Raw genomic sequence first — 14,350 nt, 5'->3', positions numbered from 1 at the left:
GCCTGTTTCGTGTGTTTTGCTTCCAACTCTGCGAAGCGACTCTCGTACGATGGGTTTTGATTAACGAAATTGACGAACTCCTTCCTCAGTTCGTCGACAGTTCCCGTGCTCCCGAAGCCAAATTCACCTGCGTATGTTACCAGGTCTTCCTTATTGAGGTAGTAGATCCACCTTACCTTTACCATGATTGCTTTGTTCTGTCTTTCAGCTGATGGTCCTTCTGCAATTTATTTTCCACCTTCTCTCTCTGTTGATTTTAGTGTTCCTATCGTTTTCTTTTACCTTATAAGTGTCCCTGCTCGGGCGCCATTTGTAACGAACCCCGGTCGTCCGGGTCTATAGCCAGGGTATAACTCGGTCGATGGGTTCCTCTTTGGCTGGTCAGCCCCTAACTAACTTTTGTTTGGTAGTGGCCGCTCCTTTTATACGATTTTGGTAGTCGGTCACTGCTGCTTAGCAATAATCTATTGGCTTTACAACAATAATGTTCTTGCTGTGCTTTTTCACATTCCTTATCTATGTGTACATATGTATGTTCATGACTTCCTATAGGCTGTGCCAAAAGTATTCGCCTAAAACTTCAAGTAATTTATACTAGGTGTATACTATATAGAACTTATATTGTATATAATATATATATGTATAAAAAAGACATAGTTTAAATTAATATGGTTGTACTTCATGTTATAAAATTAAAATATACAATTCAAAGGTACAATTCAGAAAAAATGTGTATAAGCTTAAAGTATTCAAGTTTATAAAATATTTGTGGAGTCCCAAAACGTCTGCACTTTGGGGTCTTCACAAGAATTCATGAGCTTAACACCGGCTTATAATAATAATTGAATTTCAATTATTATGTTTTCTAAGAGAAACTGAAAAGAAACATTTACTGGCATATTGCGATGGACCCATTGCGAAAACCGCAACGAAGAAGAACTTTACAAAAACAAATCTACATGGCACATAAATTAATATAGAGACAAAATTTCCCAATTGTGTTGTTAGTGTAGAAATGAGAAAAACTGAATTAAGCATGAAAACAAATACCAGCAGGATGGCCCAGTGGTTAAAGGCTACTGCAGTTTCACCATGTGATTCACGATTCGAATCCCGGTGAAACCTTTGGTAACATAACAAAATTGCCTGATGATGATTACGTTGGCGGTTTTCGCAATGGGTCCATCGCAATATGCCAGTAAATGTTTCTTTCTTTTCAGTTTCTCTTAGAAAACATAATAATTGAAGTTCAATTATTATTATAAGCCGGTGTTAAGCTCATGAATTCTTAAATATAAGTATAAACGTAACACACCATTAAACAAACATACATAAATATGTACAACTGAGCCCGAGTTTACAAAGCTTCTCATTCGCAACGAAGAAGAACTTTACAAAAACAAATCTACATGGCACACAAATTAATATAGAGACAAAATGCCTCAATTGTGTTGTTAGTGTAGAAATGAGAAAAACTGAATTAAGCATGAAAACAAATACCAGCAGGATGGCCTAGTGGTTAAAGGCTACTGCAGTTTCACCATGTTATTCACGGTTCGAATCCCGGTGAAACCTTTGATAACATTACAAAATTGCCTGATGATGATTACTTTGGCGGTTTTCGAAATGGGTCCATCGCAATATGCCAGTAAATGTTTCTTTCTTTTCAGTTTCTCTTAGAAAACATAATAATTGAAATTCAATTATTATTATAAGCCGGTGTTAAGCTCATGAATTCTTAAATATATGTATAAACTGAACACACCATTAAACAAACATACAGAAATATGTACAACTGAGCCCTTGTTTAATAGTGTTACGATTTTTAAGGATTTCCTCAGAGATTTTTATAAATTCTCTTATAGTGTCGTAACACTTTTTGAAAACTCTGTAGAATTCTTCTTCTGTTTTTATTTCTTTCATAGCAAAGAAACAACTGAACCCTTTTTTTTCTTCAAGCTAAAAAAAACTGACGATCGGTCATTCTGACCGGCACGTGTACTTGTCAGTGTGACTCATTGAGCAAGGGTTTACAAACAAATGCAAATGGATATGCTTGTTGTTGTCGGCATTCATATGACGTTGAACTCCCGCTGTGTTGGGGTGAACATAATTTATGTGGGTCAACATTGTAATATGAGTGCAATTTGACTGTGTGTGGTCGGTGTTTAAATATGCATAAGAATGCATTCGCATAGGAGGTGATGATGCACATGCTGAAATGCATTGGCATAAAAAGGGGAACGCATAATGCTGGGTACCAATTACATGCATAATGCTACACCTCCCTCTTGCCAAAAAATGCTACTTGGGACCCTGCAAACGAAAATCTTTCTCTACAAGTCATATAATCCGTCCTGCTATATATAGGGCGCAGAAGCATGAACACTGACAATATCTGATGAGACGACTCTGGGAATGTTCGAGAGAAAAGTTCTTCGAAAGACTTACGGACTTCTACGCTTTGGCGAGATACGAAGGCGATCTAATGATGAGCTGTACGATATTCAGGCAGACATCAAAATAATGCAGCGAAGTAGAACGTAGCTAGCTGCACCATGTTATGTGATTGAAAGATGATGATTCGGCTAAAAAGTTGTTCTTATGGGAACTCATCTAAGATAGCAGGAAGAAGTAGGAAGAGGGCGGACGCCACTCCGCTGGAAGGACGATGAGACAAACGATTTAAACTCCCTTGGTGTTTCGAATTCGCGCCAGTTATTCCATGGTAAAGCGACAAGCGCGACTTGTTGGAAGGCCAAAACCGTTAAAACGATGAAGAAACAGTTATGTTAGTAAATACGAGTGTCAAAGTTGGGGTTAGGTTGTGTTTAAGCCGCCTCCATCAATATTTAGACGTCCGCGAAATTATTATGCGCAGCCGTGCGCGGCGAGTGGAAAGGCGCCAACACGCATGAACTACCATCGTCATCAACGATCTATTGCAACGAACTAGAGAAGAACTATTAGCTGGAAATCGCGGACGCGCTCCTTTTGCATATTTATTAATATTTTTAATTCCAAATCCTTGTTTTAAATAAAGTCACATAAGTTAATTTTTATACATGTCGTGAACATAAAGCTTTTTATCATAAACGGAAACAAAAAAAGGCAACTCTTATAGACCAATTGTACAGCGAACAACGGGACATTCATATGGCTTAGCAGCTAAAAAGGCTTGCACTGATATGAATGTTGGAGGTTCGAGTTCAACGCTCAGCTCCCGAAAAGCTAGCTGATGAAGAATTGAAATTCAGAAACATGTCCTAGTAACCATCGCTGTTGTTAAACTTACAATTTTTCTCTAATATCAATTACATAAGCGGAAACATTTATAACGTTTTAAAATAAATCATAACTCGGTTATTTTCGAGTTCAAAGTGTAGCGAAGAGAGGCCAAATATTCATGGTCTTTCGCAGCCATCCTTGGCCCACCCTTAAATTAATTTAAAACAAAAAAAAATTTATTAATCGATCTTTCGGGCGCAAAAAAAAAAAACCCATAAAAATAGTGAAGAAGTTCAATTATTACAAAAAAATATAAATTGAGTTATCAAAAACCGCAGTCTATTAAAAAAAAAAAAAACAAAGTTTGAGTTGATTTCCAAAAAAAAAACTCAAGTAATTCATTGGAGAATTGAAAAAACCTAGAAACAAGAATTTGCTGTAAGCCAAAATTTTATTCGAAAATTCGTACATAAGAAAAAAGGACGAAGCTGACGACGTGGAGTGAGTGACATAGTACGTACATATAAAACGCTATTTAAAGATAATCGAAGTCGTAGAGAAAGAGTGAATATTATTTTCTTAAATCGATGTTTTGCGGTACGGCGAGATTTAAAAGGATTTTGAAAAAGGCAAAAGTAGAAAAGAATCCAACAAAAAAGCTCAACTACCAGAACTGTAATTATAAAAGATTTTCCTGAAAAAAAAAAAACAACAAATACGTAAAAAAGCTAATATTCCGCTACACCAATAGGCAAAATCCGCCAATTATATATGTATATGTGAGATGGCAGCCCGGCACCATCAAATAACATCCCTGTGCGCATTAGAGGAGAGGAGTAAAAACCGAACAAGGAAGGGTAAGCCGTAAGCGTTCAGTAGCCCCAGTCGCAGTTTTTACTTTCAGGAATTTAATAACTTTTAACTATTAACTTAAACTTTTGTAATGCTTTTTACCTTAGTTAATATTCATCAATAAATAAAAACTTAATCAAGCTTACATAGGGGTTCAACCATTTTTGCAATCTAAATCGGAAGGTCAAACAAAAAATTGAGAAAATTTACATACGGCAAACCAACGCAGAACATACCAGAAATTCCTACTAAGCAGCAAGCAGTGACTGAGAAAGAAGCACAAACCAAATACTAATTGAAGAATAAATATGTTGCATGCGCAAACTTCAGTGGAAAGCAACAGAGCTTCACAAAATTCTAGTAGGTCACTTCCATCACACCACAAATTTTATCACAATTTTTAACATAATTTAAGCACACAAAATTCACTGATTGGAGTTTTAGAGACTAAAAATTAAAATTATGAACAGATTAGCTGAATAAAAAGTGTACAAATAATATTTAAATAATAAATACAGACAGTGGTAATTTAACAAATTCTGCTGTGGTAAGTGGTGAATGTGACCTACTAAGGTTTTGTGAAGCTTGCTTAACACTATTTTTCGTCCCTGCAACATCTCTATCTTAAATTGTCTGTGCAGAAACTTCATTAGAGAAACGAGCAGCTGTTAAATGAAACAAAACAATCGAACAACAATCAGCAGTAGAAATAAGCAGAGAAACTGCAGTGACGAGCAGCCAAACATTTTTGAAGATAAAGATGTTGCATGCGCGAACTTCAGTGGAAAGTAGCGGAGCTTCACAAAATTCTAGTAGGTCACTTCCACCACAACAAAAACTTTAACACAATTTTTAACATTATCTAAGCACACAAAATACACTGATTGTAGTTTTAGAGTGTAAAAATTTAATTCTGAACACATAGCTGAATTAAAAGTGTACAAATAATTGTTAAATAATAAATAGAGACAGTGGTAGTTTAACAAATTCTGCTGTGGTAAGTGGCGAATGTGACCTACTAGAGGTTTTGTGAAGCTTGCTTCACACTATTTTTCGTCCCTGCAATGTCTCTACATTAACATTGTCTCTGGAGCAGCGCAGTTACGACGTACACACAAGAACAGACAAGCGAAGAAGTCAGCGAAACAAATAACTTGTCAAGCAGTATGGCCGAAAATATGGAAAATTTATTACAAACATTTATTGAAAAGTTGAACCAAAACAATGGAAGTAAAGGTAATGGCCCATAATCATAGTCAAAATAAAATTGAGTTTTATTGGTTTAAACATAAAAAAAAAATAAATGTAAGGCGCGGTAACCTCCGAAGAGATCTAAGGCCGAGCTTCTCTTCCAATTTGCGTCGTGCTCCTCTTGATTTTCCCTACAAATTGGCCGCACGGGACCTACATGATTTTATGCCGACACCGAACGGCATCTGCAAGGCAGATGAGTTTTTACTGAGTGCTTTTCATGGCAGAAATACACCCGGAGCGCTTGCCAAACACTGCCGAGGGGCGACCCCGCTTAGAAAAATTTTCTTCTAATTTAAAAACCTTATTTCTAAAATTTTTATGTTGCTTTGCCCGGGGTGCGAACCCAGGGCATACTGTGTGGTAGGCGGAGCACGCTACCATCACACCACGGTGGCCGCCGATTGGTTTAAACATAGTTCTAAATTAAATATCATTTTAAGTCTGTTATAGTCCACTTAAAAACTATACTAAAAAGTATTTTAAATTTAAAATTACATGAGCCCGATTTTAATTTTTTAAAATAGGTTTTAAGTTGGTGTTCTGCTGTCAAAAGTTGCGAGAAATTAAACAATTTGCTATTTAAACGCGATGAACTTAAATGGAAGTGAAAAAAGGCTTCACCGACAAGCAAAAATACGTCAGTATCTAATTTATTAAACCCAGAATGCGTGTTAATATGTTTGTGACGAAAATTACACAATCTTAAAATGTGCGATGGTTACTTGGCTCCACATATGCGAAATCTTTAATTAAGACTATTCCGCATTCAAAGATATTTGTGAGTTTTAATATTTTAGTATCTTTTGAGGAAAAAATAGCATCCTATACTGATTTTGGCATTGAAATTAGAAATAAATGTTCAATGGAGGGAATTATTTACCACAGGCGTCGATTTTTAATACATCTCAAAAAATTTCGGGGGAGGTGTCAAATGAGGCGAAGTAATACTTGTACTCTGTCCAGATATTTTTGCCAAAAAAAGTTTAAAACTTTCATTCAAAAGAATTAACTAAAAAGGAGTTTTGCGCTGACACAAATTTACCAGTTTCGTAGCCGTTTGATGGTAATTATTCGGTTTTTTGTGAATATCTATTAATAAAAGAACAATTTCTTATTTCCGACTTCTAATTATTGAATTACATTACAGAATTCTGCTGGCTTTTCGTTTTGTATCTTCTATTTCCCTTTACATTTACCAATTCCTCTTAAAAGAAAGCGTGAAATAAAACACGGAAAACAACAAGAATTAGCAACAAAAATTTTAAGAACTGCTTGGTACGGGCGCTGCTGAACTACTTCACCCTTTATCACCCTCTTAGTCTATGTCATGATCTAATTGAGTTCAATGATTTTCTAATGTAAAAGGACTTTCTCTTTGCAGATCTATGTACAATGGCTCAACATTCTAGGTCACTTCTTTCCTATGGAAAACTATACTAAACTTCCTTTATTTATGCTGACTTTGCGAAGACAAACCTAAATTTGATTTATCCTTATCATTGTATGTCCTGCATACTTGTCAGTATCGAGGTTAGAGGTATCCCTATTCGGTTTCGGGTATTTTAAATTAAACGGCTTTAACGGTTAGGGCCACCTAACATTCAAGGTTTGCATCATTTTGGTCGCCACATCTGTCTTAATAAAATCAAATTTTCTTTACAACATTCTTACAAACTATAAACTATTCAACATGATACGAGTGTATGAGAGGATAGCCTTTTTGCTTCCTTCGCTTTAAGGAGCCCAAATCCGTTTTAACTACTTATTCGTTTATGTTGCGAGATTTAAATAACTTTTTAAGAACAAAATTAAGTAAAATTTCTTTAGATAAGTATGTGCATGATCAATTAAAAGATTATGCACTTAATTTTAAATTGACGCCTGATGAAAAACATCAAATTTTTACAAAACGTTTGCTAATAACTTTTAAACAGAATTGAATGATAATTATCCGCCACCGGATTATGATCAAAACGCGTTTTCAGGTACTCCTTTGACAATTTTTGTGCTATTGTAAGAGTTTTTGTGAAGTAAAAAATTATCCTTTTTTATAAGTGGAGTCAAGTAACCATGGTTGTAAGGAACAGGGTGAACTTTTAAAATTTCTAAAAAAAAATTCTTCATAGCGCCAATCAATGCCTTTTTTCATGCGGATACCTGTCCATGCTTATCTTGACTGGAAACTGTGTTTAATATTTCTATGACAGACCAAAATTTTAAATCCCATTTTTTATTTAGGCAAGATTTTAACTAAAGAGTATTTTAGTCAGCGACTATGATTACGGGCCAATGTTACTAATGAAGCATTTGCAAAAATTGTGCCTGCTTTTGACGGAGTATTTATTCCAACTCGACAATTGATTACTAATTTTAATGAGAACGCGGAGGCTTATGAATTGACAGCGAAGCAAAAATATGTCAATGCGCGCAAGAAAATGAAGAGCACGGCATCTTTGTTTTTGGAGACAATTACAGTATCCAACGACGTGGCATTGTGTGCGGCACCGCTGGAGGAATTCGACAAAATACCAGAAACAATATAATATAGAGACATTGCATAGACGAAAAATCGTGTGAGGCAAGCTTCACAAAACTCTATTAGGTCACATTCACCACTTACCACATCAGAATTTGTTAAACTACCACTGTCTGTATTTGTTATTTAACAATTATTTGTACACTTTTTATTCAGCTAATGTGTTCAGAACTCACATTTTTACTCTCTAAAACTCCAATCAGTGTATTTCTGTGCTTAAATTATGTTAAAAATTGTGTTAAAGTTTTTGGTGTGGTGAAAGTGACCTACTAGAATTTTGTTACGCTCCGCTGCTTTCCACCGAAGTTCGCGCATGCAATATCTTTATATTCAAAAATTTTTGAAAATACTAGGCAGCGCAGAAGTTCAGAAGCTATTAATACAACGCCGTAAACAACAAACAGAAAATTTTCATGAATACGTTCTACAAATGCGCAAAATTGCAGCGCTAGGTAAAGTAGAAGAGGAATCGGTGATAAGGTACATAGCCAAAGGTTATCGAAAATAAAGATGTTGCAGGGACGAGAAATCGTGTGAAGGAAGCTTCACAAAATTCTAGTAGGTCACATTCACCACTTACCACAGCAGAATTGGTTAAACTACCACTGTCTGTATTTGTTTTTTAACAATTATTTGTACACTTTTTATTCAGCTAATGTATTCAGAATTTTAACTTTTACTCTCTAAAACAAAAATCAGTGTATTTCTGTGCTTAAATTATGTTAAAAATTGTGTTAAAGTTTTTGGTGTGGTAAAAGTGACCTAATAGAATTTTGTTACGATCCGCTGCTTTCCACCGAAGTTTGTGCCTGCAACATCTTTATTTTCGATAATCTTTGACATAGCTGATAGAGTGGAGTAGCGCAACGAACAAAAGTATCCTTTATACAGTGCTCGATCGTTCAAATATTTGACCAAAGCATATGAATTAGTCGAGCCTTTGACTAAACACGGTCTCCCCAGCGGGTTAGGGGGTCAGAATATACCCGCGGTAGGTATGCCTGTCGTAAGAGGCGACTAAAATACCGGATTGAAGGGGTTGTGTAGCGCAACCCTTCAGGTTGCCAGCGCAATATATAGCTTCTCCAAACCACATTGTCAACCTCACCTATCCGCGGCGAGTCCTGTTTCACTAACAGACGAGGCTCTGGCGACCACAAGCTCCTCATGGAAGTTGGGGGTGGGGTGGGAGGGATGGCCTGAAGTGAATCGTTCCCGAGATGGTCGGGCTAGCACCTTAATAGTGCTGTGTTACCGGAGCGTACCGGATATGTATCCGGCAATGGACCATCACATCGATAACACTCCCCAAAGCCTTCGGGGAGCAGCCTTATCGCTACAACAACAACAACAACTAAACACGGTGAAATAAATAAACGTAGACAGGCAGTAAGCAATCATATGCAAAATGAAACAGATAAAACTAGCAGTGACATCGAACGTAAACAGCAGCATTGTTTTAATTGCGGTTCAGCACAGCATAAAAGGGCTGAATGCAAAGAAGAAACCAAGTGTTTTAAGTGTAATGGCTCTGGCCATATGGCTAAGCATTGCATGGAAATTAAAAATTAGGGATATCCACTATGACGTGATCAGATAAATGCTAAATACTGCTAAAAATAACCGTTTTATCAAAATCAATACAAATAAAATTACCTATCGAATGGTGTACGGGTCAAGTTCCTGGCATAAATGGTATCACTTTTACTGACGAAACACAAACAATTTTTTCTGAAAAATCGCTGTATTTCCTAACTTTGACCTCAATGAGGCACGTGTTACCATTATCGGATTGGCCTGAAACTTTGTATGTATCATTTTCTAATCTATTGGCATATTCTATGGGGGTGCCCCAGCGGAAAATCTAAAACTGATTTCTTGTGGCCACCCTACTAAGCAATGTACTGTCTCGAAGCAAAATAGAGTAAACATTGTGTTCGACGAAAAACATATGAAACAGCTGAAAGTCAATAACAAAAATTTGCCCTGCCTGGTGGACACTGGAGTAGACGTTTCGCTAATGCGAGTGTGTATGAGCAAATATATAAATTGAATAAAAGTTCCGCTAAACTGTGCGGCTTAAGCTGTAGTCATTGGTGCCGTTTGTCGTACCGCTGTAGTCGTATCCCTAATATAATAAGCTGTTTATCGTTACGATGGTAAACCAAAAACCAATTGGTTGGCTACGATACGGTTACGACCTTAGCGGCACCAATAATCGATTGCATTGATTCTCATAAGGTTGGTCGAATCAGCAGTTATAAGGTTACCGATGCGGTTACCGATAAAGCACCAATGTCTGCAGCTTTAGATAACGTAGCTGCAGATGTTGTAGGTGAGTTTACAGCACAAGTAATTGTTGACGAATTGAGTACACAACACTCATTCTTAGTTTTCGCAGATAGCAAAATAAATGTAGATGCTATTGTAGGGTATGATGTTTTGAAAAAGTTTTTGGTGGTTTTGAGCACCAAGGGGTATAATTTCGAACAAATAGAAAAAGACACATTAGCAGATGGGAATGATTACAATGTTTTCAATATTGTAAATAATAGCTATGAAATAGACGTTGAACCCAAATACAAAGAAACAGTCAAAGAATTGATGGACAACTTGGTATAAGCCGAGTTGTATTCCGTCAAATTGTCCTATTAAATTGAATGAGTTATTGGTGAGTTGGTGAGTTAGCCAATACTAAAGAAAGAATAGCAAGAATTGAAGATAGGGTGACAGGTGTAGAAAATCTCTATACAGAATTGGAATTATTGAAACGCAACGCGAATGACATGCGCAATGAGATTGAGAAATACGAAGAAAGTGCGGTTTCAACTGATGTTGTTATTGTGGGTTTGATAACATCTGCTTTTAGCGTAAGAGGAAAGGTATACGTGAGAGTGCAACGAAGCAAAGATCCGATACTGGTGAACAGCAAAAATGATGTCGATGCACTTGTCAGCGAAGCAAAGAAAGCAAAAGAAGCGCGGCAAAATCTATGGAGAACGCAATGTTGTTACAAATTTACAACTTAATTTATATATTTCTACTTTTTATACTTACTTTATTTTTCCATTTGCTACCGCACATGTATGTATGTATAAATATGAATGACTTTTTCCAACCCTTTTTAATTGTTGTTGATTTTAATAATCTTAATATTGAAAGCCAATTACACTGCTACTTGCGTTTAGGATTATGGTTAGTTCTAATACTGTTTTCACACAGACGGCTTATTGAATAATAAAGGCAGTTTTCTACATTAAGACGCTTATTGAGCTCAATCTTCCCTACAAAATTTGAATCTATTATTATTTCATTAGTAGCTAATCGAATGCCTAATGAAGTCAAAAGCACAATGCAACTCTGTTGGCAGCGTTCCGTTTCCGTTTCTTAGTTTTAGGTGTGTTCAGTGCTTAAAAAGGTCATTTGTCAAAGCAAATGTCATTGTCTGCATGGCGGAACGATACAAGGTGGCCGCATCGAACAGCTGATTATAACCTTTTTTATTTGATTTGATACATCAACTACCGGCGCAGTACGATTTTGACACTTGTCCATCGAATTTACAAGTACATGGAATTTTTTTTGTTTGTAGGTATGTCACCATGCTCCCACCTTGTATCGTTCCGCCATGATTGTCTGTCTCATCCTTCATACCCCTGCAAAAACGCTCCACGTCATTTTACTAGTCATTTTACGGTCATTGTGACTTTCTGCAGCGGTTATATTCATAGTCATTTTTGCATGGGCGGATTAGGTTTTGTGACCAAATTTTCCGTTTCGTTCCTATTAATGTGATCGTGCATTCCGCTCCCACCTATAGGATGTGAGCATAGTACTGTGCTGCTCACACACGTCACAATGCTCGTCAAATGGCGGTCATTTTTCCGTCATTTCACTCTACATTTTCCAGTCATTTGACAATCAATTTTACTGCGGTTTTACCATTTATATAACCGCCATATAACGTGAATTTTACCTGCAGATTCACTTTACCTGGACAAAGAGGATAAATACAATAAGAGCCGTCACTCGTTATTTTGTGGCGAGTATCTCGCTGGAAATTGAAAAAATTGATGCCGAATGTTTTCTGAGAGGGATATTTTTAATTGTCTCGCATTTATCCATGCCGTGTAGGCCCCTTGTGCAACTGTGATTTTTGGAAAGAGAATTAAATTAATTAATTAAATACAGTCGAAAAATAAACACAAATACCCCACGAAAATGTATAGAAGACATTTATGAACATCTCGCCCAAAAAAAAAGTAGCGACTACCTCTCAGTATACATCGAGTAAATGCCAAAAAAAATAACGAGTGACGGCTCTTATTGTATTTATCCTCTTTGACCTGGAGCAAGGAGGATAAATATAATAAGACCCGTCACTCGTTATTTTTTAGGCATTTACTCGATGTAAACTCTGAGGTAGTCGCTACTTTTGTTTTATGAGGGACATTTTTGAATTGCCTTCCATTTATCCATGCGGTGTTGTCACTTTATGCAAACGTGTTTTTTGGAAGGAGAATTAAATAATTAATTAAATACAGTCGGAAAAATAAACACAAATACCCTATGAAAATGTATAGAAGACATTTATAAACATCTCGTCCAAAAAAAAAGTAGCGACTACCTCATAATTTGCATCGAGTAAATGCCTAAAAAATAACGAGTGACGGCTCTTATTATATTTATCCTCTTTGCCTGGAGCAGCCATATGAATAAAATATGAACCAAAAAAATTTAATTTTCAATATTTATTATTTTCAATATTATTATATATGTACATGAAATTGGAACTTATATTAATCCAGTTCATATAAAACAGAAGAACTTTAATAATAAATAAACTCGCTTAATTGGTTTGTTTTCCAATTGAAATCTCTTCTAAGCGAGCAAAAAAATAATATTAAGCTTTAGAAAAACTCAAATTATTTGAATAATCTACAACTTAAAGCTTAGTAGAAATTCAGATCAAGAATATTCAAAGGTGTCGTGGATCCGATTGCTGTCGTAATTGAAGAACTTAAAAATGTACGAATATTATTATTACGAGTCAGACTTATTATTGTTCAAAATATAATCATTCAAGCAATAATTCTGCAACCCTTAGCAGGAGTATTGATTGGTTTCAAATATAATTCCGACAGCAATCGTATCACATCCCTTATTATATATGTACGTGATATTGCAACTTAAATTAATACTGTTGATATAAATAAAAGTAAATACTTTAATAATAAATAAACTCTCTTAATTGGTTTTTGTTTTCCAACTGAAATCTTTTCCTGTGCAAGCACATCGCTAGCCTGTGTTGGCAAAAGATATGATTATACTGTCTTCGATAGATAGTCGGACGAGCGAGTAGAGATGACCGTTGTGTCGGTGGCAGCTGTTACAACAGCAGTTTCTAACTTTACACCATCCGTACAGTGTGATGAATGCTTCACTGCCTTTTCCAATTGCTTGGCGCCAGCAATTTTTGCTGTTTGTAAAGCTTTAGCTGTAATGCAAATATATAGATGGGTTAAAGTGGTTTTCGTATGTTATTCAACAACTCACCCTAAACCATGATCACAGCCTCCTCATCGATTTTGAATATGTGTACTGTTTCAGTATTCAGACCCAGTTCGTTTGGTGCAATATTTTCGATTTGATGAATATGTATACTATCCGTTAGGCAGACAATTAGGTGCAATCGATTCATTCATATACTGTGGGTATTTGAGCCGTAGACGCAAAGGCAGATATTTTGATTCTTTTTGAAGTGTAACATTTGTAAACAGTTGGGTTTCTCTGCTGTCACCATCACCACTAGAGAGCTATTGAAGAAACGCTCGACCAAGATAATATGTGATATTTACACGCATAGATTTCTTCCACCTTTTCACAGTTATTGATGGAGAAAATGCGAAAGCCATATTTACCATCCAATACCGAAATAGAACTGTAGAGGAAGAAACATTTTATAAAATTTAATAAAATCAAAAAATGATAGTTGTGCTAAAATGGGGTAACGTATTGTATGTTAAAGTATAGCGAAGTCTCAGCGGCTTTGTCCTGGTGAAAATTGAGTTTGAATAGGTTTTATTCTTCATTCTTAGAAACATGTACGAAGGTACCTGGTAAGATATTAAAAATCCTCAACGCTTTCTTTGCTATAACTTAAAAAAACTCATATTCAAACTTCTGCTTAACTTCTACATATCAATAGCTACCTTTACCACCAAGAGTCACTATTGCTTCTACACCTATGCTATTGTTTCCTACATCGATGAGCTTTGTAATAAAATAAACAGCTATCTCCCCAATCTCTCCAGTTTTGTCGCCTCGCGAAACCTGATATTTTCACCAACCAAATCATTGGTGACCTTATTTAAAACATGACCGCGCCAAATATCGACCTTATGGCATTACCCTACCGACTGTCTTACACCCTAAAATTTTGGGTGTGACTTTCGATCAGGATCTACATCTTGAAGAGCA

The 14,350-nt window shown here is 36.1% G+C and overlaps 1 protein-coding gene across 24 annotated transcripts in view; it reads left to right on the top strand.

Moving 5' to 3' along the window:
* Positions 1–14,350, top strand: part of LOC137236879 (protein eva-1) — a 3,007,131-nt gene that overhangs the window by 890,079 nt on the left and 2,102,702 nt on the right. The gene's annotated exons all lie outside the window — the stretch shown is intronic.

This window comes from Eurosta solidaginis, chromosome 1 (assembly GCF_040869045.1).
Source record: "Eurosta solidaginis isolate ZX-2024a chromosome 1, ASM4086904v1, whole genome shotgun sequence".
Taxonomy (NCBI): Eukaryota; Metazoa; Arthropoda; class Insecta; order Diptera; family Tephritidae; genus Eurosta; species Eurosta solidaginis.
The sequence above is the reverse complement of the archived record's forward strand: the minus strand, read 5'-3'. Positions and strand labels throughout refer to the sequence as shown.